This window comes from Lissotriton vulgaris, chromosome 1_1 (genome assembly GCF_964263255.1).
Source record: "Lissotriton vulgaris chromosome 1_1, aLisVul1.2, whole genome shotgun sequence".
NCBI lineage: Eukaryota > Metazoa > Chordata > Amphibia > Caudata > Salamandridae > Lissotriton > Lissotriton vulgaris.
The window spans coordinates 793,124,442-793,147,297 of NC_141685.1; the positions used below are offsets into that span (position 1 = coordinate 793,124,442).

A 22,856-nucleotide genomic window follows, 5' to 3' on the forward strand; every position below is an offset into this window, starting at 1 on the left:
CGACCCGCTGGATGCAGGGTGCAGACAGACAGAAAACGCAACCAAACGCTGTGGCATTTGGAGAATCTCTCAGCTTGTTTATTTGAAGGCGGGGAAGGACATATTAGAAACTTCTGCATTGCACCCAATTGCCTTTCCCTTGTTAACCCCTTCCATGCTGCTGACGGAACGGTTCCGTCATGCACTACGGGTGACCTGTGCGGATGACGGAACCGTTCCGTCATGACTCCGCCCGCGCAAGGCGGAGTCAGCATGGGCGGGGAAAACCGCCCGCACGGAAGGGGTTAAGATCTCATTGGGCTTATTGTCCGTTTCAGCAGGCGGACTCCAGTCAGGGATTGGATAGCAGGAGATGACACCCCTGACAACAAAGGTGCAGTTGTAGAAAAATGTAATAAAAAAATAAAGTGTACATGGAAAGAGGGAGGCAAATGTCACATCTCCTCCCCTGCTTCACTGCTAGTGTCAGTTTAAACTGGGCAGACATGGACATTTTAAAATAGCAGCAGAGCTGGAAATACATTGTGTCGATCTAGGGGCAGCAGTTTAAGGTTAGCAAGAAGAGGGTGAAACCAGGTGGCGCTGACCTGTTCTCATGTACCCCACCTCCCCAAACTACGCGCTGGGCGAGCTTAAGTTAGCAAGTGTTACAACATACGAGCACTGGATGGCAGGATCAGACATGGGACGGTGCAAGTTTTTTTGTCAGGTGGACACCTGGGAGGGGAGGGGCATCTGTGAACAAGGGAGAGGGGACTGAGAGGTGCCTTTACCTGCTCGCGCTGAGAAAGAGTGAGAGAAGCGGCGCCAATCCATAGGGGCGGATCGTGTAGTGCCGGGACAAGGTGGCATTCAGAAAAGCTGTGGGTCTGTGGGGAAAGTAAAGAATGCCAGCTGGGCAGAGTTTTGTCTGCCTTCGGGATGGCAGGGGAAGTCAAGATTATTTAGATTGAGGTATTTGTAGCCGGGGACCTGGTCCAAGCAGCTGTAGGTGCGACCAGGTTTGATGCCCCTGCGTGGCAGGCCGCTTTATGTTGTGACAGCACGTTTGGGTGAGGTGGCGAGCCTGCAAGTTATATCAAAGTTACAGTAGGCGAAGGGGGTGTACTTGCCTGTGCTGGCTTTTATTCGTGCAGTCAGGATTAGCACAGTCGGGCAACTGATGTGTGGGATCCTGTTAAATAGCGGGCGTAGAAATAGTAATGTCTGAGAGAGTCTAGAAGCAAGCATTAGAAACAGGGCATTGATTACGGGTGTTCTGTGACACGGGATGTCCTGGCACCAGTGGTCATGACTCTTTTTGCTGGTATGACTCTTTCTGCTGGTAGGAGCTCGCTGCCACCGACATCCAACAGTGACAAGCAACTAACAGCCCATACTTGATGTTATTATGCAAGACATCTGAGGGATTTGCTTGTCATTGGTGTGGGCAGGCACAGAGTTCTGCAATAATGTGTGAAGCCCTCCTTCTCTGACTAAGGCAGGCAGCACTGGTAGCTCCCCCTTGTGCCTGGCGCTCTATTCCAGGACAATCACCAGAAAGTTTAGGTGTGTCTGTTGGCTCGGACTACAGAAAATAGGAGTAGGCAGCCTTTAGAATGCTTTTCGATGGCAGCAGCCCATGTCCTCCCAAACGGGAGACTGAACTGCAGTAAGCCACCAGGCGTGTGGTAGGTAGCAATGATGAACCCCCAAAGATTTCGCCGTCTTTGGCTCCCCGATCCGAACAGCAAACCCTTCATGCTTGTCTCCAATCCGGATCGCGAGGAGCAGGCAAAGATAGCAGTGCCCCCTGCTCTGAGGAAGGCAGCAGCACAGCCCTCCCTCTCCGTCCGCCTGGCTCCGCTGCTCTGCTGTGGTGTCGGCGCAGGCTGGAGCCCGCTAGCTGATTGGAAGAGAGGGGGAGGCAGAGCAGAGAGAGCGGGATGGAGGGGCGGGGGAAGAGACGCTCTCTGCGGGGACTGGAGCCAGTCCACGCCCTGGGCAGCAGCGAGCCCGCAGAGCTGGAGAGCAGACAAAGCAGCCACAGGAAGGGGGAAGGGAGGGCGAGCAAAGACCGAAGCGAGGAGATCCAGCACAGAGGAAAAAGGGGCGATCCAGCGCCCGACGGAGAAACATGGGCGAACAAGCACTGTGCTAAGTAGGCAAAGGAAAATCCAGCACTGATCGGTGGAAGAGTGGTGAATCCAACAGCGGAGTAAATAAGAGAAAGGCGATCCAGCACCGGGCTAAGGGGGAGCGTGGCAATTACAGCACCGGGCTAACGAGGACAGATCCAGCACCAGGCTATGGGAGGAGATCCTCCGGCACCGGACTAAGAACTGAGACCATGCATCGGACGGGGGAAAGAAGGAAAGGAGAGCCAGCAAAAGGATTAATAAGCGGAGATCTCGCAGGACCGACTTAATAAGGGGAGAACGATATCTCAAGCACCGGAGGTAAAAAGAAGGGGGGAGAAACATCGCAAAGGTTAAAAGGGTAAGATTGAGTAAAACCGATGCAAATACGAGTAAGAATAGATCATCCAGGGCAGCTAAAGGAAAACAAATCTGATCAGGCGCCGAGAGTAAAGAGAATTGAGATACCCCGTAACAGAGCTAAAGGAAAGTCTAGATTGAGAGCAAGCGAGAACCAGCACGGGATTGCGAAGGGTGATCCAGAACAGAACTGGGGAGGGAAGAGGACGGCGGAGAGAGAGAAAGCGCTGCCTTTAATCTTTTAGCCCCGTCCCTTTCAAGCTGGACGCCCCGACTTCCTGCTCGCATAAAAGGTTCTTTATCTTCTTAATGGGGCCATCTGGACCCATAAAGAAGATAAGAAACCTTTTACTTCAGCAGTAAGTCAAGGATCCCAATATGAAAAGGACAGGGCTAAAAGAGAAAGGAGAACGTCACTAGACCTCTTCTCCAATGGCTGGCCACCGTTTAGGAGGCCAGCCAATGGAGAAGAGGGGCGGGGCTTAACCCTCACTAGTGAAGTTATCCTAAAAACATAAAATCTCATGAGCTTGACTGCGCATGTGCGCAGTGCGCCACGCGAGACCTAAAAAAAAACACTTGCAACATTTTGTAGGTGTGTGCATGGTTGGTGTGCAAGCCTAAAAAATGATGCAGCAAACCTCATAGGCTATTTTCCAGTTATTAGCTATACTGCACAGCATCCCTGATGCTAAAACCATTGGCAAAGCCAAAAGATCTCAAAGGCAAGGCCTACTTGTTGTTACCACATATTAACTAGAGATGTCTGAAATGTATGTAATTTCCTTTTACCTAATTACACAAAGATTTCACAAAAATTATGTGAAATTGAGCTAACTGCAGACAGTATTTAGTTCCTGTTTTATACAGCATGAATTGCGCCCTCATATGCACATATTTTCAGCTAAAAAACACCACTAAATTCCAAAGGGCATGAACAGCAGCCGCTCGCATTCTGTTTGAACATATTGTTGCTTTGCTCCATCAACTGTCAGGATTTAAAGGATGTTCAAAATGTGCAGGGGAGACAACTTGTTAGCAAGAGATCACAGTACTATGTCACTGGCCAGCGAGTGCCCTTCTGCCAAATGGCTGCCTTGGAATAGCTTGAGGAGATGGTACTGAGACCTTTGCTAACAGAAAGACTCCAGTTTCATGTTAGGTGGCGTTCCTCATACTAATGCTTCACCACTCCCATCCCCAGTTGCTGCCAATGAGGAATGTGGAAAGCACAGCACTATTCTACGCAGGGAACACAGCCCTAAAGCCTCCAAACACAATCTAGACTGGCGCTGTGGGTTCTTGGTCACTAAAATAATTGACAGCTTTTCAAACTCTGTTACAATCTGCAGCGTCACTTACACTCTACCAGATGTGCACACCTTTAAGAATGCAATCTATTTTCCACCAGACCTGTAAATATAAGAGGTACTCTATTTCGAGTGAATCGCTGTGAACGAAATAGTAAATAACTATTGTTGTTGTTAGACAGTCAGGTTCAAAGAAATTACCAATCGGAGTGAAGAAAGAAGATATAACCATACCAAGATATCAGACTTCCCATCTGTATGTACGAAAGGAGCTGTTCGAAATCCCTACTTATCATGTCATACACAGTTAAATAATGCATTTAAATGACAGAAACTAACCAATAATTCCAAACTATGATCCAATCACCACTGCCAACCTCATAACAAGCACAAGCAACCACACACACACACATTAGAACATTTGTTCCGCACCAATGGCCAACTCTACTATTTGAATTAAGGTCAATACAAGCAATGTTACAGTGCAGAAGGGAAACGTCCTTTAGAACGAAGTGGAATCCCGCTGTGCCTTCACAGCGCCAGCAATAGAACAAACGTGTCTTCAGTACACATTTGTTCAGCACGCAAGTAGTTATAATGACCTGCTTTAGGGGGGCGCATTGGTGGAATGGTTTTGGATTTAAAGTCCACCACCTTCCCCACTGTTGCGCAGACTGGAGTAGGAACAGCAAATTAACATATTCCAAAACCCAGCTCCCCCTAAGCCAAGTCGTTATAACGACTTGCATGCTGAACAAATGCATACTAAAGACGCGTTTGTTCTAATGACAACGCTTGCGCAAAACTGTCATACATTCAGTGCCGAAGTGTCTGATATTTCCAGCATGAAGCTGTGCCTTAGCAGTCCCTTCTTCCTTCGTTAACAAAGCTCGGTTTTCAAAGCCAAATCATATTACTTTAACCAGCCTCATAACTGGCCAGATACTTGATACACGCCTACAGTGTCGCGAGCATCAGCCTCTGCCTTTGTTCTATGCTCTTCGTCATAGGTGTGCAAGTGAGAGAGTGCACTCACTACCTGTGGATCAGAGAGCCATGCATCTGTCAGCCATGGATATTAAGGCATCAAGATGCGTGGTACCAGCCCTAGACTGATAAATCAGAACCATCCACTGCAGTACAGATGGGCTGATTGGATAACAAAAGACCAACATTCACAAACTCCAGGACGTCATGCCTCTAATACCTGAGGCAGTACTGGAGAGCTTCTGAGCTGGCTCCCCAAGGGATAGTTAACTTCTGCTGAAAAGAGCAGGGGAATTAGTTGCTTTCACAGTTATGGCAGAAGCGCCCTTGACGCTTCCTCCCCCAGGGTCCGAATTTCGGAGATATTAACATCGACTGATGTGGTGTACGTCTTCCTCACCACTGACACAAACACAGATGGGGTGGAGCCCCAGATCTCACAAATATTCGTAGTCCTTAGGCTGACTGGGAGAGGGGCTGTGCACTGTAGGGGCTTGTCATACTCTCCAGAAGTCAAACTGCAGATCTAGGAGAAGGGGGGATATATATTTTTGCCTTAGTCAAGCCAAGACCCAGGTTGTCTGAGGCCCTAAAGAGGCCCTGGGATAAAAATTAAAAAAAAGTCTTGAATATTATAGAGGATTGTCAAGCAGTTTCCGACCCCATTGGGCGGGTGTGGGGGCAGAGGGAGGTTGGGGGAATCATACATGGGAGACAGGTGTTACTGTGTCCCAACCGTGGGGAATGAGGTAGTTTACAACTGTTGTCCTTGTGTATTTCCTACCATGGTACATCCAAATACAACCTTTTGCGCAACTGGATCTCAGGGTAGCGAGGTAAGCATTCACACACTTCTCAGGAAGGTAGTGTGGGGGCAAGAGCTCAGAATTCAACAGTCAACTAAAGAACACAACACATAATGTACAGCCCAGGGCTGATCATTCATGTAAAAAGAAAGTAATTTATTAACACAGATCTAAATGCTACACAATTCACCGGAAACAACATACAGGGTTGCGAAATTAAGTTGTGTTAAGAATGAGACCGACACCGACATATTGGAGACCCAGCATGTACAGTCCCCCACAAACTATAGATTAAGGCAGGATTAGACATAAATGCAGATGGCACAAATAACCTCACAGGTCAAATGAGCAACTCTAATCAATTTCTCTTTACCCCTTTGGCAGAAAATCTCAGCGTGCACAGCAAACCTGTCTGCGTATGTTTAATCTCTTGTTGCCAGTGCAGGTCAAGTCCAGCATTTTACCTGCTGGTTATTGTAGCAGTCCACGCTGTGCAGCAGGTGATGTCCAGGCTCCCAACCTCACAGCAAGAGTTCCTCTCCTGTTAGGGCATTACAAGCAGGCTTGCTCAGGGTAAAGTTGTGGGGGTGATCGGTGAGGCACATCTGTGCAGCAGCATTCATCTGTGGTGCTCCTCCAGGTAAGCAGCAAACAGGTGTTCTGGTGTTGCAATCACAGTCTGCAATCTAAATCCCTCAAGGTAGTGTCTTTCTGGCAGTTGTGGCTTTTTGGCTGATCAGGTTTTCCCGCTTCGGCAGAGACCCAACTTTCAATACAACATCAGGCAAACCTCCAGGCAGCACAGGATGCTGGTTCTGGTACAGTCTTATGCACCTCTTATGAAAACTGCACAGAGCGCCCAGGGTGGACCCTTAACCACATGGGTCACTCCTGGCTTTGACCAAGTCCGCTTTCTTCGAGTGCTCCACACACTGGGAACACTCGGGGCTTCTCCTCACGGACAGCCTTGCACCCATGCAGGGCCTGGCGCACTCCTTTCCTCAATTAGCAGGCACATGGGCCTCAACTTTTGGCAGACCGTCAACTCATCAAGTAGAACATGCAGACAAGTCCTCTCACGTCTTGGAGACTGGCAGTCAGGCAGGAACCAGTCCTGGTTCAACAGCAGCTCTTTCTGTCCTTTGTGGAGCACTCTTGTACTTGGTCTACACGAATTTGGGAGTGGATCATAGTGGGGTGATTTGGGTCCCACTTTTATACACATTTTCCAGACAAGAGGTGTGTATCATCATCTCAGGTTTCAGAAGTGATTTAGGTTGGTTCTCTTTCAAATGTCATTCTCCTGTTGCTCTTTAGACAAAGCCTTTGTGTTAAATGATAGCTCGCATAGCAGACAGCAATGGTGCTGGCTCCAAGCAGGAGACTCCAAAACAGGGGTACATTGAAGCGTGAGTTATCCACACCTGGCTGACATCAGCCTTCCCTAAGCAGTAATCGGGTACAGGCAAAAGGGCAGGCCATGCGTAGACATTTCCTCCCCTTGACAAAAGAAACTGTAGTCTGGTGCATTTACCAAATGGCAATCCTCTGTAAGAACTAATTAGCAGCCCTTTGCAGATAAGGGCCTCCTTGAATTTTCAAAGACAGACATGTCTGTATCATCCCCCAATTCTGTATCTGGGTCTCCACCATCCACTGTCTGGGGGAATTGTTCTAATCTTCTATTTTGTGCCATGCAAAAAGCAGGGGCTTTCAACATTAATCCCACTGGCACCAGGGCTCTGAGATTGTGCAACACAGTCCTATTAACATGCATGTGCTACACATTCACTGCACATACACACACTGAACATATACACGGATGCCAGCAGAAGGTGGTGGGTTTCAATAACACCATAGCTTTAGACGAGAACAGCCAGTATACTGCTTTTACTTAACACAAACAAAAAGTTCTGGTAACACTACAGATAACAAAACAAGCATTTGCAATGCAATAGGTCTCGCATTTGCGAGAGTTTAGGCTATTGGCATTGTACATGACAATGCCTTTTATTTTTGTTTTGAAAACCAACACATAAATAAAAGACATTGCCATTTACAATGCCAATAGCTCAGACTTTCACAACTGCGAAACCTATTGCATTTCAAATGCTTGTTTTTTTATCAGTTTGGTCTTTAAGAATACTTTCTTCAGCCATACTGCAAAAGAAGTTTTTATCAGCGCACTTCCATTGCCTGGACACCACATCAGAGATATGTTCCTGAATAGGAAGGTCTAACAAGGGTGCTGTTTGGAACAGCCTTAACACTGGATCTGAAGAAGTACTTGAAAGCTACTCTACAGCAAATTCCATATTCACCTTGATCCGTCCCAAAATCTCCAGTAAAATTTCTTTCTTAAGGTGCTCCCCTCCCTGGTCTGATGGAACGTTTTCTACCCCTCGTTCTTCTGAGCTGGACCTTGAGGATGTAAAGGCTTGAATGCCATAAGATGACTGGTAGAAGCTGGGGTCTGTAGAGTCTTCATACTCTCCATTACTATCTTCTTTATAGGTTTCTCTACTGTAGGAGCCATCTTCTCAACTGCTTTTTCCTAGTGACTGGAAAGGAGTAACACGAAGAAGGGGAATCTGTACATCTCCTCGTCCTAGAATGTTTCCCCATCATATATTACTTTAAGCAATAAGTAAAGAAAGGAAAATTTGATAAGCATAACTAACAGCATTGGTTTTTAGAACTGCTGCAATACTTACCACGGTGCAGTTTTTAAAGCAAAACATATGCGCTACCCACAGCTGAAAGCTTGCGAATGAGCAGCAGATAACAGCATCAAGCAAGCACACAATTTGAGACATCACTTCACCATTTACCAGTCAGCTGCACCCGAGGGTAAGATACATATCTAGCAGTTCTGAGTGAAAAAGAGGGCAGGCTTTCCCATCATCACTCGGGTACTCATATTAATTCCTCCACCAACAACCAAACACCAGCATTCGACCTTCATGTAAAACTTACAGAACTTCCTCGCTCTGTGATTATCTCACACCCTGCACGTCCCTGGTCTTTCTTGTGCCTGGCCCAAACAGACTGTGGGATGTGAAGTAGCACAACCCAAGACTTCCTTTGTTCATGTCTCATTCTGAGCAGCAGAAAGAAACAAATTACCTGGGGGAAGGTAACCTAATAGCATCCTTAGGATGAGTGCAAATTATCTCAATTCCTGCACCTTTCTCCAGTGAGAGGTGTGTTCAGATCAAAAGTAATGACTCATTATCACTCATATTATCACCTGCCATTGCCTGGTAGGTGATAATAGCCAGCCTCTGCACTGCATTGAGAAGTAGTACAATGGTATGCCAGATAGGATCTCACACCATGCAATGCATTCTGCTCACGTGGGCAGAAACAGGTATACAAAACCAACTGTCAACTCCGATTCCTACCAGGCCCACAGAATTACATCAAACATTATGGTGAAGGGCAAAAGACAGACCAAAAGAGAGAAAAACAGCCAGTGGTATCAATCATTAGGAGCTAGGAGAACAGTACGAATCTCAGCTATAGCGGCAAAGGGAAGGCGCAGCACGTCGACCACCCCCATTTACAGAGGGGGATCCCTGCACCCTCAAAGTGAGATGTGGCAAGAGACCATGGGGTTTCGCTACTGGGACATAACGGCCATTCGGAGAAAAGGTGTCAATGAATGTACTTAACAGGAGAGTAAAGAGTAAGAGATTACAGACGAGCCCTGGAGGAGGTATGGAGGCTCTTATGACTGCAGCACTGGGGACTCCAACTCGAAGCCTCACTACAAACGCAAATCCCTTGTTATTACTATGTATTACCTTTTCACTTAGGTTCATCAGGGAACCTTCCAGACCTTGTTGAGGCTAAAAGGGTTGTCTCCTGATCGAAGAAGCAAAACAGAAAGCAGCTTCATATCCGGCCCAAGGAGGAGACCTGGGAGGGTGAGGGCTGCCCGCGCATGTGCGGTACCTGCAAATTCCAGAGCTCCCGTGCTGAAAAAGAGCCCCGGCGCCAGAGAGGAAGTGGGGGGGCTAAAGTCCCGGGTCCCAGGAGGGCACCCGGGTGAAGAGCGGCACACAGCAGTGCGGGGCTCCCATGCCTATGGAGAGAGCCCCGTGTTGTGCAGCCAGAAGTGTAGAGGAGCTGGAGTGCTCCGGTCGCAGCCAGGCACCGTTCAGGAGGATCCCCCCGCAGACCGGGTGAGTGGGGAATTGTCCATTTGTGCCTCTGAAGGCACAGTATCAATGTTTATTTGCTGAGCGGACCTGCCATTGCGGGCCGCTCCAACGATGGGGTGAAAGTGACACTGCATGCTGGCTTGCCTGGGAAGTGAAGCGGGACAGGAGATGTGCGCGTGGCTGTACGTGCACGTCCACAGATCACAATCGCCAAATCCCTGCGCGTGGCCCGGTCTGTACCACTTGAGAGGCAAGTCGCTAACAATAGATCTCGCTGGCGACAGTGCTTTCGCGCTGCATCGCCAAGCGAGACCTAAACACCAGGATGCTGCCACCACAAGCTTATGTGAGGCAACCAGCATGCTTTGGAATCAGACGCACACTATGAGGGGATGCTTGGTGCGTCCCTCGCACCTCTCCTGGTCATAGAACACGTTCTGGACCTAGCATTACCACGGACAGACCAAGGCCTTTAGGTACATGCTAAAGTAGCATGATGCCTAGGCCAGGATGCCAGTTTCACATGCAGTCGAGCACTCAGGGCGGGGGATACCTGCCCATTCACCATGCAGGAGACATTCCCATCCCATGACAGAGACCAAATGGAGTGTCTAGTATTGTGATACTCCTTGGAAGTATCCCATGAAAAATAGCAGTGTCATTCCAAGGTGATGTTCTGGATTGCTAGTCAGAGAGTACAACCTCTATGATGACTGTGAGACGGTGTCCCTTTGAAGAATGGGGGGTCTCATTTGTGTCATAGCAGGTGTCTATTTCAAGCACACCTGTCTAAAGAGCTATTTGTAACCAGAGTTGGAGTATGTCCCGTGATGTTTTTTAATTGGATGTTGAAAACATAAGGACGAACTTGACACTGATATCCTCAATGGCATGTCCTTGTCACTGCGTGTTTGCTTGACATATTTCAGGAGAGCGCCTAGATGTTTGACAAGTAGAGTTTCCTATCCTTGACATGTTTACAAGGAGTGCTTACACTGAGATCTCGAATGTGAACTGTGTGCGAGTTTTGACTTCCTTGAGTCTACAGTAACAACTTTGTGTAATGCTTCAGGACAACAATGGCAATCTGCGGTGATGCCCTGCTAGGTGTAGTTTGAAGGCTCATGTAGTCAATAATAAACAGTTTTACTAAGAGGTGAAGCAGTGGCAGCAAATCCCCATGGCATCGATGAGTAAGAAATTAGATAGGCACATTTTAAAGGAAAACAAAAATATATGTTTCTTGTTAAGTGTCCTGTATTTCTGCACACAAGGGGTGCTATTAAGTGTTCATGAATAAAAGGGACGATCACATTTTGGGGAACAAATTAAACACGCTGCATATGCAGCCATAAACAGCATAAACTACTTCATAACCCGATTTTAGTAATTTAATTATTTTCTTGGAGTAAACTGAAGCATAACTCTTTTAGCCAACAAGACCTAAAATGACACAATGTTCAAATGTTATCACAGCAAACTTGTTACAGCTGCCTTACACTGACAAACAGCTCGTTTGCACAAGATGGCCAGTTCAATACCTCTCCTCTCGGGTTCCATTGATTTTGAAGAGCACTTTTCACATAGCGATACAAACATGTCGCTGGCGCTGAGCCCTCAATGAGGCAAATACTCCAAATTATGATTTCAAAAATGATTCCATCTCTGCTGCCCTCTCCATTCTGCCGCCATACAACTTGGGCATTGCAAACATTTACCTTGGCAACAGGTTGTATTAATACCAAAAACACATTTAAAATCTGTTATACATCACTGACTTAGAACATCTTAGTAATAACTAAAAGGGAGAGCTATTGTTTAGTATCAGTTGCTTGCAATACCATCACACTTAGTACCAAAATAAAATCTAATGCAATTTAATCCACTCGAATCTACAGCTCCAGAAGCACACCCAAACAGCGCCACATTGAACTGAAACATGTTTTAGGGTTTAATAAACCTTGGACAATGCGAACAGGAACGATCCCCTAAGTGCCAATAAATTCTCCACATTGTTAGGGAAAAGGTCACTATCAAGAACAAGTTTTTTGTTTGAGAGCATGAGATCCCCCCACCCTGAAACCACATTGGCTAAAAAATGCTCCTGAATGACTTTCATGGTTTTATACACTATGACTTGATACACACTCCCGAGAAGACGACAATTAGCTAAGCCTTTGGGTACTTAAATACTATAAGGGATAAGGTGACATTCAAGTGCAGGGCAGGACCTGCTGTAGAAAAAAGTTGAGGAAATATTGTAGACGCTTGTCGAGAAGAATATGGAATCTAAGGGCTTGCAAATAGTATCAAGAAAGTAGTCCATTAAGACTGAGATAGAGCATAAAGAATTTGATAGACCTCCCTTGCGGCATAATCACACCTTATAAAAGAGTTTAAGTGGAAAGGAGCAATAGTTAGCCTATCTAAGAGGATTTGCATACTGGAAAATAGTAGTATATTGTATTGTATTGTATTGTAATTGCATTTATATAGCGCTTACTACCCCTGACGATGCGTCTACGCTCTTTTTCGGCGAGTAGCACGCTACTCCGGGACCCATAGAGGATTAGTGTTGAATTAGTATAGTGAAACATGCAAGTACATTTTAAGTGGTGGATAGGTTAGTCAGTTATTTGGATTTGGAATGATAGCAGAAGGATAGAGGAGGACAAAGGTTTGTATTTATATAGCGCTTGTTGACGCACACTATTCAGGAAGCCTATAAAGGATTAGTGATTAATTATTATGGTGAAATATGAAGTAATTTCAGTGGTGGATATTAGTCATTTACTTGGAGTGAGAAGAATAGCAGAGGGATAAAAGGTGAAGAAAGATTTGCATTCATATAGCACTTGTTCCCCTGATGGGTGTTAAAGCGCTTTTCTGGCGAGTAGCACGCCACTCCGGAAACCATAAAGGATTAGTGTTGAAAATTAATATAGTATAAATATGAAGTAATTTGAGTAGTGGATATGTTATTCAGTTATTTGGGTAGTATATTAGTATAGTTGAATATGGAATTTGAGAAGTGAACTTGTTAGTCTGTTAATTTTGATTGAAAGGGATAGTGGAGGGATAAAAGAGTGAAGGATTTTTTTAATTTTAATTTTATTTTTTTAGGTCTTAGCAGTAGGAGGAGGCTTTTGGGTGAGTAAAAATGAGTTTTGGAGGAGAGGAGCCCGAGGGAAGAGTTTAGAAAGGTTTGTTTTATGGGATAGGTATAGTAAAAAGAGGTGTCAGATGATACAAGGAGGGGTAGAGTAGGATAGAGTTTAGAAAGGGTTATTTTGGCGATCATAGTAGTGGTATGGGGTTTGGGATAAATGAATGAGTGGATGTAGAGGATGTATTGATAGATGTATAGGATAAGAGATAGGGTAGTGCATTGGAAGGAGTAGTAGAAAGAAGTTTGAGATGAGTCAGAAGGTTGGGCTAGAAGATATATTGAGCAAAGTATAGGCTGAGAAATAGGGTAGTGCATTGGAAATGCTAAATTAGAAGTGATAAATATACAGATCCATAAGTACATTGAAGGTATATAGATACATAAAGGAGGTAAGTATATGTAGATTAAAGATATTGATAGAGGCACAGGATGAGAAATAGGGTAGTGCATTGGATATGCTTTTTCGGGAGAAAAGTAACAGACACAGAGATCCAAGTACATGGAAGGTACACAGATGCACAATGGAAGTATGTACATGTAGACCAAAGATGATTTTTATTGATGTATTATTATTTTTTCTCTTAACATAATATTATTTTACAAGTTTATACAAAGTAATACACAAAGCTAGGTACATATCTATAGTGGAGACAATTGCTTATATATTGTGGTGCAAGCTGGTACATTACTCTGTGCATGGTGTTGTGCGTGGGTTACATTTGGTGTAAGTGTGTTGCTCTGTTTGTGGATGTGGATGGTGTGGGCTGGGTATTGCTAACTGAGAAAAAGGGCATAATTTCTAGCCCTAGTCCCAACCAGTCTCAAACAGGCAACTGCCCTTGTCCTCTCCGCCCTTAACAGGCTCAAACAGGCAACTGCCCTTGTCTTCTCCGCCCTTAGCCTCGACGCCCGGGCTGAGACACCCTAAGCCTGGCCTCTTATAGCTCTAGTAATCAGGTGACCCCTTCAGCCAATGGGTACCTTAGCCCTAACACTATCCAATCACAGGTTTGTGAACACAAAATGGTGGCTGGGGGTGCACTGTTTTAACATACCGGTCTTAGCACAGAGCAAAGGAGAAATTTGGAGGGAAAACAGATTTGTCACCAAGGAATGAGAGGGATAAACTAGAGGTTGGACTTCAAATCCCACAATTCAACATGTTAAATGGGAGCTGTCATGGGCAGGGAAAACCCACCAGTTTAAAACACAAACAGGTGATAAAATAGGCAATCACAGGCAGCTCAAAACTACAGCAGGACAGGTTCACTTACATTGCTACTAAAGCATGGAACGAGCTCCCACTCCACATCAGAGTCTCCCCCTCTCTTCTTGAATTCCGCAAGAAGCCGAAGACCTGTTTTTCAATTAACCAAACGATCCAAGGCAGGCCAACGCACACACACGCCTGCTAAGCACCTGTATACCCTTGTGTATGACAGTGTTGTTTAAAATTAAACATAATAACAAATCACAACAGTGTTTACCTTGCACAATCTTGGCACTGGCCAAACAAATCCGAAGGCATCCTTGTCGATCCATGCAAATAAATGAACATTGCTGGCTATGCCAAGATACTGCTCCTTCTTTTATCAGACTTGGTGTTAACTCTTTCCCTATCTCAGGCTTACTACCTCTGCTGTCGAGGCTCAGGCACTGAAGGATTACAGACTTTTCAGTTTTATCAGAGAACCTATTAAAAATTGAGCACGGTTAAGCATCTGCAAGAGATAATCCCAGGGAACGAGGATCACTGTAAACAGAAAGATTAGGGTGGCATCTGAGGTGGATCACAGGGGAGGAGGTGGCTGCTGGAGAGGGAGAACACATTTCCAGAAAAAGACAGGAATGGGCTTAGAATATCTGGCAAATGGCAAAAAAATATGAATTTGTTTTGCACGGCTGATTAATCGGGGAGCACCAATTAAAATCAATGGCTGAATTTACAGCCAGCTTCAAATGAAAGCGTCCCGTTCCTCAACACCTCTGTAGTTCTTCTTGTTTTTACTATAAGTCTCATGTATCTACCTTGATCAGTGTAACTTGATTCTTTTTCATAGTCTTATATATCCCATTTCACGTCAATTCTTCATCTGTACCCTCACTTCAAGCTGCCTTTACGCTACCCGAGTATCTAACTCCCATGTCTTTACCGCCGTCTTCTTTCCTTTCAGTATCTATCCTCTGCTTCAATCCTAGGTCCATGCATTTTGTTGTGGCCTGCCAAAATGGGCTGCTGCACCCAGCCTGTCGCTCGCCTCCCACCAAATTTTCTCGTGTTTCTGGGACGTTTTTGGCCCAATCCCACCGTTCAGGCATCATGGCTTACTCCCATTTCAATAAGCCTAGATTTCAACAAAAGTAAAAGTATACTGAAATCACGATGGCCCAGTCAGATTAAAACAGAAAACAGACTATCAGAACGTATCTAAAAAGACAGAGGTACAGGAGAGAAGGTGGTCTGTATGAGAAGGAATGGGAAAAGCTTCTGGCCTCCGTGAAAACTAGCATCCTTGGCTACCCACCTGAGTCCTTAAATGGTAGCCCACACTTTGCGTCAAACTGTGACAGTGAGCCGAGGTGTCCTCAATGCCCTCAAATCCAATTAACATAGGTCCAGAGAATGACCCAAAAGAGGACATTAATTTCTTCTATAAAGGTTTTTCTGATGTATTTTCTACCTTCCTGCGCATTTGATAGATCTTTAAATATCCACAAGTATTAGACAGCAGAGTGCACTAACTGTTAACCAAGCGACTCTGGTTGTCGTCGAAGATAGGTCAAGAAATGATGGGTATTGACATAGTACATCCTGAGAAATACCAATACCAAAAGAACTCAATTGTATCACTGGAGACAAGAGAAAGTAGAGTGATTATGAATAGAAAGGGTATTTGCAAAAAATGTTTTAAAAAGTTGGTTATCAATGGTAAATAACTTGTTCTTCTAATGAATACATCTTTCCACAAATTCTTCATCTCTTCAAATACCCAGACGTAAACCTCCGAGGAAGAAGAAATGGAGAAATCAGCCACAAGGGAAACTGTCAAAACGAGTCTCACTTAAGCATCAGAGTGTAAATAGTGCTTTTCAAAACATTTACCCAAGCACAAAAAGCTGTAGGAGCTTGAACAAAGATCCTTGCTGCATAAATAATGACAAACAGAGTAAACGTTTGAGCAGCCACTGCCAATCTGCTCAAAGCATGCAGCCGAACATTTTCTGTTCCTGCTTACTTTGCCGCAAGTTAGAAAACCTCATGACACATTGCCTACAGTCACAGAGCCAGGCTCTGTTCGCATCTTCACCTCGTCCTGCTTTAATGCAAGGCATGGTAGTGAGTGTGTGATGATCTGAGCACACAACCCTGCACCCAAAGGGGAAAAGAGGTCATGTGATATAACTATCAAGAGCTCCAAGAGTGTGATAGGTCTTCATGTCTCCACAGGCCACTGGCAGACAAGTCTTCTAAGGGGGCTTACTGAGCCCGGGAGGGAGGCCTTTCCAACCAAAGTCACATTGGGTCAAGGCTGCTTGAAGTCCTACACTGTAAGCATGTTCTCCTCCATACTTCAACACTGCAGAGCCTTATACAGATTCGGGGATGACCAGGGATACAGCCCACAAGCCTCCCCATAACTAAACCCAATGGTGTTTGAGGCTCCACTCTGAAGAAGACCTCATCCCCAGATGATACCCACGGCCAAGTAAATTCACTAAGTCATGAGTCCACCCACTGACCAGAAGAGCTTGATCCGGTATGGAATGGTTGGTACTCATTGAAGATGGAAATTACTTAGACTGAACCAAACCCAGAATCATTTAGATGAGCTGGAGGTATCAAGGACATTTTGAGACACTGACAGAGAAGCTTAGTTTTTACAATCTGTTAACAACCAGAGAGGAAAAGGTGGCCTTAAAGAGTCAACCACTAAGATAAAGCTGCTTTGATGAACACCTTCATTAGGCTAAGTCAGGTCAAAGAGAATTCCTGAATACTGATTATGCTGGCCCTGAAAAACAGGCTAAGACCTTTGGGTTCACATGGCCCACAATGTGTGTTTGACATCTGTTTCAGCTCCCACCACTAAGGTAAAGGAGGAAGAATCCTCCAGCGGTAATGCGTAGGGTACTATACATATTATCTCCAAAGAGGGGTCCACGCCAAAGTATTCTGGTAGACAGCAAGCAGGACCAAAGTCGAGTCCAAAGAAGGGAGCAAGGGACCACCATCCTAAATTGGGAGGGGAATAATCCTTCTCTGCACCTTCATAAACATTATCAAAGAGCATGTAGAATTCTTTAGGAGAACGCTTTACAGGAGTGGCAATAACTTGAGCCCCTCATATTCTATACATTTCACTTTACTGCATTCTTCACGAGAACTCCATGGAGACTGTGATCAGGACCCATCAAGGTGCCATCAAATCGGCTCAGACTATAAAGTAAGGAAGTCACAGAGGGTGTGTTGGATGACGGTGCCACAGGATGAGCACTTTTAAAAAGTCTCTTGAAAAGAGGACACTCCTTTCGGGATCAGAGGTGTGAGATGCTGCATCACTATGGCCAGGGTGCTTTGTGCATGACCCTGAATCCATTTCCAAAACTGTGGTTTTCTGCATCCATGGCACACGGGGATATTTCAACAGCTGAAATATCCATTAGAACTAACTGTTATTTTATATTGTGGCTTGTATCAAACCGCTGCTCTGCAAGGCGCCACGTTCTGCACCAAGCAAGAACTAATTGCCTAGCTTATGAACCTCCCACACTTCTCCTTCCCTATCTAAAAGCTCTCCTCTGACTTACAAGAGTATTTTCATCAATTAGCGTACTGTAAAACCCATCACCGAGTTTGGAAAATGTCCCTGTAGGAACATCACACTATCCTGAAATAAGAGCACTGCGCAACAGACTTCCAATCACAGCAGAATAGACAGTCAACACTCGTCACCATAGGAATGAATTTCACACAAGAAGCTGCAATCCGCGTTATCCAGAGCCACAAACAAGCCAGGCACGTCATTGTCCATGATGTGTACTGAAACAAACTAAAAGTGAATGCATCATAAAGAACAGTTTCAGAGCTCTTCGTACTGTCACCTTCTTTAGTCACCTGAAAATGTGGGGTGGAAATACCATTCAGCAAGGATTCCCATTTCAGAGCCAATTACAGCTACACAGAGTATGCCAACTATTGTTTGAGGTTAGCTACAAAAACACAACGGCGTGTCATATAGAAATATGTAGAAACTAGGTACAGGGGGACGGGCACAAGGCAGGAGCTCATTCAAACAGACAACAGAGCACAAAAGAAATATGCTACTATAGCGATCCCCAATAAAAACCCTGCAAGATGGTGTACGGCAAGATGGTGTACGTGCGCCATTTTACGATAGGTGGGGAGTTTCCAAATACATAGAGGATCAGGAGCAGAGAGAGCAAGGGACATCCTGCCATATCTGGGGTCGCAGGATTTGGTGAATAAGGCGTGGTGCACACAAAAAGGCACGTACTGTCAGTCCACGGGAAGGCCAAGCTCCACATATAATACTTCCATTAGATTCACTGCATATAAATGTAATATGTGGATATCCTGAAAACCTGGCATGGATCAATACTGGACAGCTATGCTACAGACGGTGGGTGTCCAGTTGATCAGTGACACAGCAGGTTAAGCCCACTGAGGTCACTGTATCCATATCGGACTGTGTAAGGGCTAAAGCCGAAAGGGAGAAGCTGTGGACAAATGGATGACGATTCCGAGAAGAATAGCCTCTAAATGGCGGATGTGATTAGATGAAACACTGAATTGAGAAACCGGTGGATGAAAAAAATGAGAATATAGGTTATTAAGCAGTATGCCCATTGAGTGCCTGAGATGTCCAAAGGCAAATCGCATCCTGATGACAAAGATCAGTTTGGAGTTTGAGAAAAACATCTCAGCCCACATTTATTAACACACACATACTCTTAGAGGATCAAACACAGACCATAAACAAACCTTAAATAAGATCCAATAATTATTTTACAAATATATACATGATTGATCCACTTACAGACTAAACTAGACAGACTTCTTCCATCCTCTGGTGGTGGGTTCATGATCGTAGCCCTCCCTGAACTTCCTATCATCGCCCCCCCCCCCCCCCCCCCCCCCCCCAGAGAAAATTAGAAGCAGGGCCCGCTCAGATGCGAACCAAAAGAACCAGGCCAGTAAATCACAATTGTTCTAAAAAAAGGAGTCTGCAGCAGAGGAAGGAAGAAAAATTAGCTGCCAAATTAATGGGGATTCCGAGTAGATTGGCCAATAAAAGGAGGTTATGTTGAGATGAGACACTACATTTAGAAAGTGGTGAATGAGAAAATGGAAGAAGGGTTAAAAAGGGTTGGCAATACGAATGGAAAAATCCTTTAAGGCACCTCCAAATTCAGTAGCTCTAATCCAGATCCCAATCAACTGCAAACGGCAACATCCAATGTTGCGTACAATATAAGATTGAGCCGCCAGAAGCCGCCTCGATACAGACTGTATCCAGGCAAGGGCTCGATGGTGAAGCATGCCACTGGAAAGAAATAGTTGGTAAGTTCTTTAATCAACCAGAAAGGTGCCCAAACAGACCGAGAGTTAGCAAAATAAACTTCATCTTAGTGTGTTCTCACCCCTGTGAAAGCACACTATAAGAACAACAATTTACCGCCAAGACTTGCACATCTGTTCCAGGTTACTACCGAACACGGGGCAGCTGTGTTTTTGGGTTATGTTGCCTTAGTGGAGATGACAAACGACTGCATGTCATTGTCATCCACCCTGTTTCCAGACTTTCTATTTGGTTTTACAAACCATTGGTATCTGGTGATTTAATCCACTTGGTTCAAATTAAGTAAATCAACCAAAAACGTACCTACATGCAGTAGGCTGTTAAACAACATCCCAGGAAAAAAAACCTGGCATTGTTGGACACAATATGGAACCCGCCAAATGTAACTGGGAGCGGTTCTTATGATTGCAGGTTATGTCACCCATGGTGCTATCCCTTACTATCTGGACAAAAAGCTTTGGAAGGGCTAAAACCCTCATAGTCTGTTCTCCAGTGCCAATAATCATCAGGCACCTTAGGGCATCCATGTTTCCCCTCCAGGCAACTGCCACACACTGGAATCAGGAATAATGCACAGAATCTTTTTTTTTAAAGAAAGGTCTTAAACCCGGACGTTATGTAGGCCGCATATATTAGAAAGACAGAAAAGCCCCAGGGAGGAAACTCATGAAATAAACTGCGATGTACAACTAGCACAGATTTTTTTTTTTTTAAGTGTGTGGGTGGTGTGCGAGAGATTTAAAAAAAAAGATGTCCGGTCTTATGAACAGGTGGGCCAATACCCATCTTATAACTTTAATAATGGCAATGTTTATGAAGAGTTGACACCCCGAAAGTGTGAATATAAACAGAGCTGGAGCCTCAGTCCACAGCTCCGTAAGAGGCAGGAGAATGAGTAGGCGAGGAGGGCACGGTGTTTCCCATCTGTCCTCAATGTCACTATTGCATGCGTCTACAACTTTTTACTAAATTTATAGTAACTGCGGTCGTGGTAGTTATCATGCCCAGCATAAATCAAGAGCACCGCAGGGGCAATATTGGTAAATCTGCATCCTACACAATACACTCTTTTTCTGCTGTATCCACACTTGCATCCCCCTTACACGCAGCCCCACCCACATACAACCAAGCAAGCAAAGTCAAGGGCTTCAAATGATTACATTAAAGGTCTTGGAACAAGAGGGTTCAAGCTCTTTTACGCCAGAAATACAAGTCAATGAGATGAAATAGGGACAACATCCAGGGGGACCGGGCGTATGCAACACAGGTCAAAAGACTGCAAAACAACAGGGGGTGAGCTGCGGGTGGGGGCACTGCTGCGACCACTCAGTAGGAATGGACAAGCACAAGGACAGAAAGGAAGCAAAGGATGTGTTGGCATGACCGCCTACCTCCTTCCTGCTTAAGTCCCCCATCGTTTTAACTCTTTGGGTGACCCTGCCAATATGAACACCACTTCTTAGCACATTGGTAACAATCTGACGTTGTGGCCTAACTCAAGCAGTAATCTGAAGACCACAACCATCAGATGTGCATAAAAAGTGAGCACAGAAGACATCCTACCGTCTTTATTGTGTGCTCTAAGACCACAGATTAGACATATGGACCAATGCACAAAGAGACTAGTTAAATACAGACAGCGGTCACAAATGGAACACTATTTGTGACCTGTCTTGTTTTATGTGCTAATATAATTAAGCAGATTGCGGTTAGCCACTCCCGCTGATTGGCTACAAACACAGGGATGCTGGCCTGCTAGCAACAGCAGACTACCATCCCTGCGATTGCAATCCCAAAAGGGAACCTTTTTTTTCAAAGCACCTTGTGTTCCTTAAATTAACTGGTGCTGCATTAAAAAAATATATAGATTTCCCTTCCTAAATCAGAATCGGACCAAGTCAGCAGTTTGGAAAGGCTTTACAGGATTACACAAAGGCGTTGTACATCCGGTCCTTAATTGTTCGCTTTAATTGGCCTTTTCGAATTTCCTCGTCCTGCACGGATTGGTGCGGCTGCTCCTGTTGGAAGCATTTTAATACAGTCACCACCGACTTTAGGATGAGATTCTCTTAGCAAACACACCACAGATTACACGCTCATGGGTTTTAGGGATGCCTGCAGACATAATCACCTCACAATTATCCCCATATTTACATACGCCTTACCAAGCCTGCGCCAATGGCAGCAGAGGGATACAGCACATACGTGTAGACTGATCACACAGATGTGCGCATAAAACAGTAGAGACGTCCTACTACACAGACATGAAAGCCTCAGGCATGAGATAGCAGAGTTACCTTTCTGGCTACACTGTTCGTAAGACGGGAAGGTTATCCCTCAAGTTACACTGACCTTACAGGCTCAAGTGTGAGGCAGCAGAGCTATCACTGAGTTTATGCAGCTATTACAAACTCAGGGCTAAAACAGTGGCACTATCCTTGAGGGTTATACAGATATTGAAGACTCGGCCTTCAGACAGCAGAGCTATCCTTGAAGTCACATAGATCAGACAGCAGAACTATCTCTTAGGTTACACCCATTTTCCACGCTCAGGCCTGCGGCTGCTGACTACCCCTGGGTGCACAGATCGGTTAGGCTTAGGTCTGGGCCAGCACACTCGGCTTCAGACAGGAGATCTACACATCAGGTTACACAGATTTCACCGGCTCGGGTCACATCAGGTCACAGTTATCCCTAAAGTTATGCAGAACTTGTAGGCTTGAACCTAAGGCAGCAGAGCTGCCCTTCATATTATACCGATCCGATGGGCTTATTCTCAAACGACACCTTTGATCCAGGTGAAAAGATATGAAAAGGTTTAAATACTAGATGTATAGCTGCCTATGCTGCAGGGGTCCAAGGAGATTAGGCTATAGACAGCAAGCCTATCCCTCAATATTACACAGACAGAGTGCAGAATCCCTGCTAGGCAGATCTACTCTTCAGGTTACACAGATCTTGCTGAATCATGCTTTAGGTAGCCAAGATACTCCAGGTCACAGATCTTGCTGACTAAGCACCTTTCCGAGGCACTGGAGACGACTGGAAAGATTACAAGACACCTGTGTGATTTTGGACACGGTCCACTGTTAATGTGGCAGTGGCTTTTCAAATGTGAGCACGAGCAGTTCATAGGAACATAAAAAACCTCTAGAAAGCAGCCACTCAAACCCCTCCAGACTGCTGCACACCACATATAATTGTTCTCTTATAGGTCTGTATAGGACCAGGGCAATCTACTGCTGTATGCGTAGCGCTCCAAAGGTTTGAATATAGCCTTATAGCCCGCCGTAGAGGGCTATACCAGCTATTAAAGGCCCTCTCCAGCGTTAAAGGCCC

General features: G+C 45.2%; 1 protein-coding gene across 6 annotated transcripts in view; it reads right to left on the minus strand.

The window, feature by feature from the left end:
* RASAL2 (RAS protein activator like 2) overlaps positions 1 to 22,856 on the minus strand; it is a 785,014-nt gene that overhangs the window by 188,789 nt on the left and 573,369 nt on the right. The window lies entirely within an intron of this gene.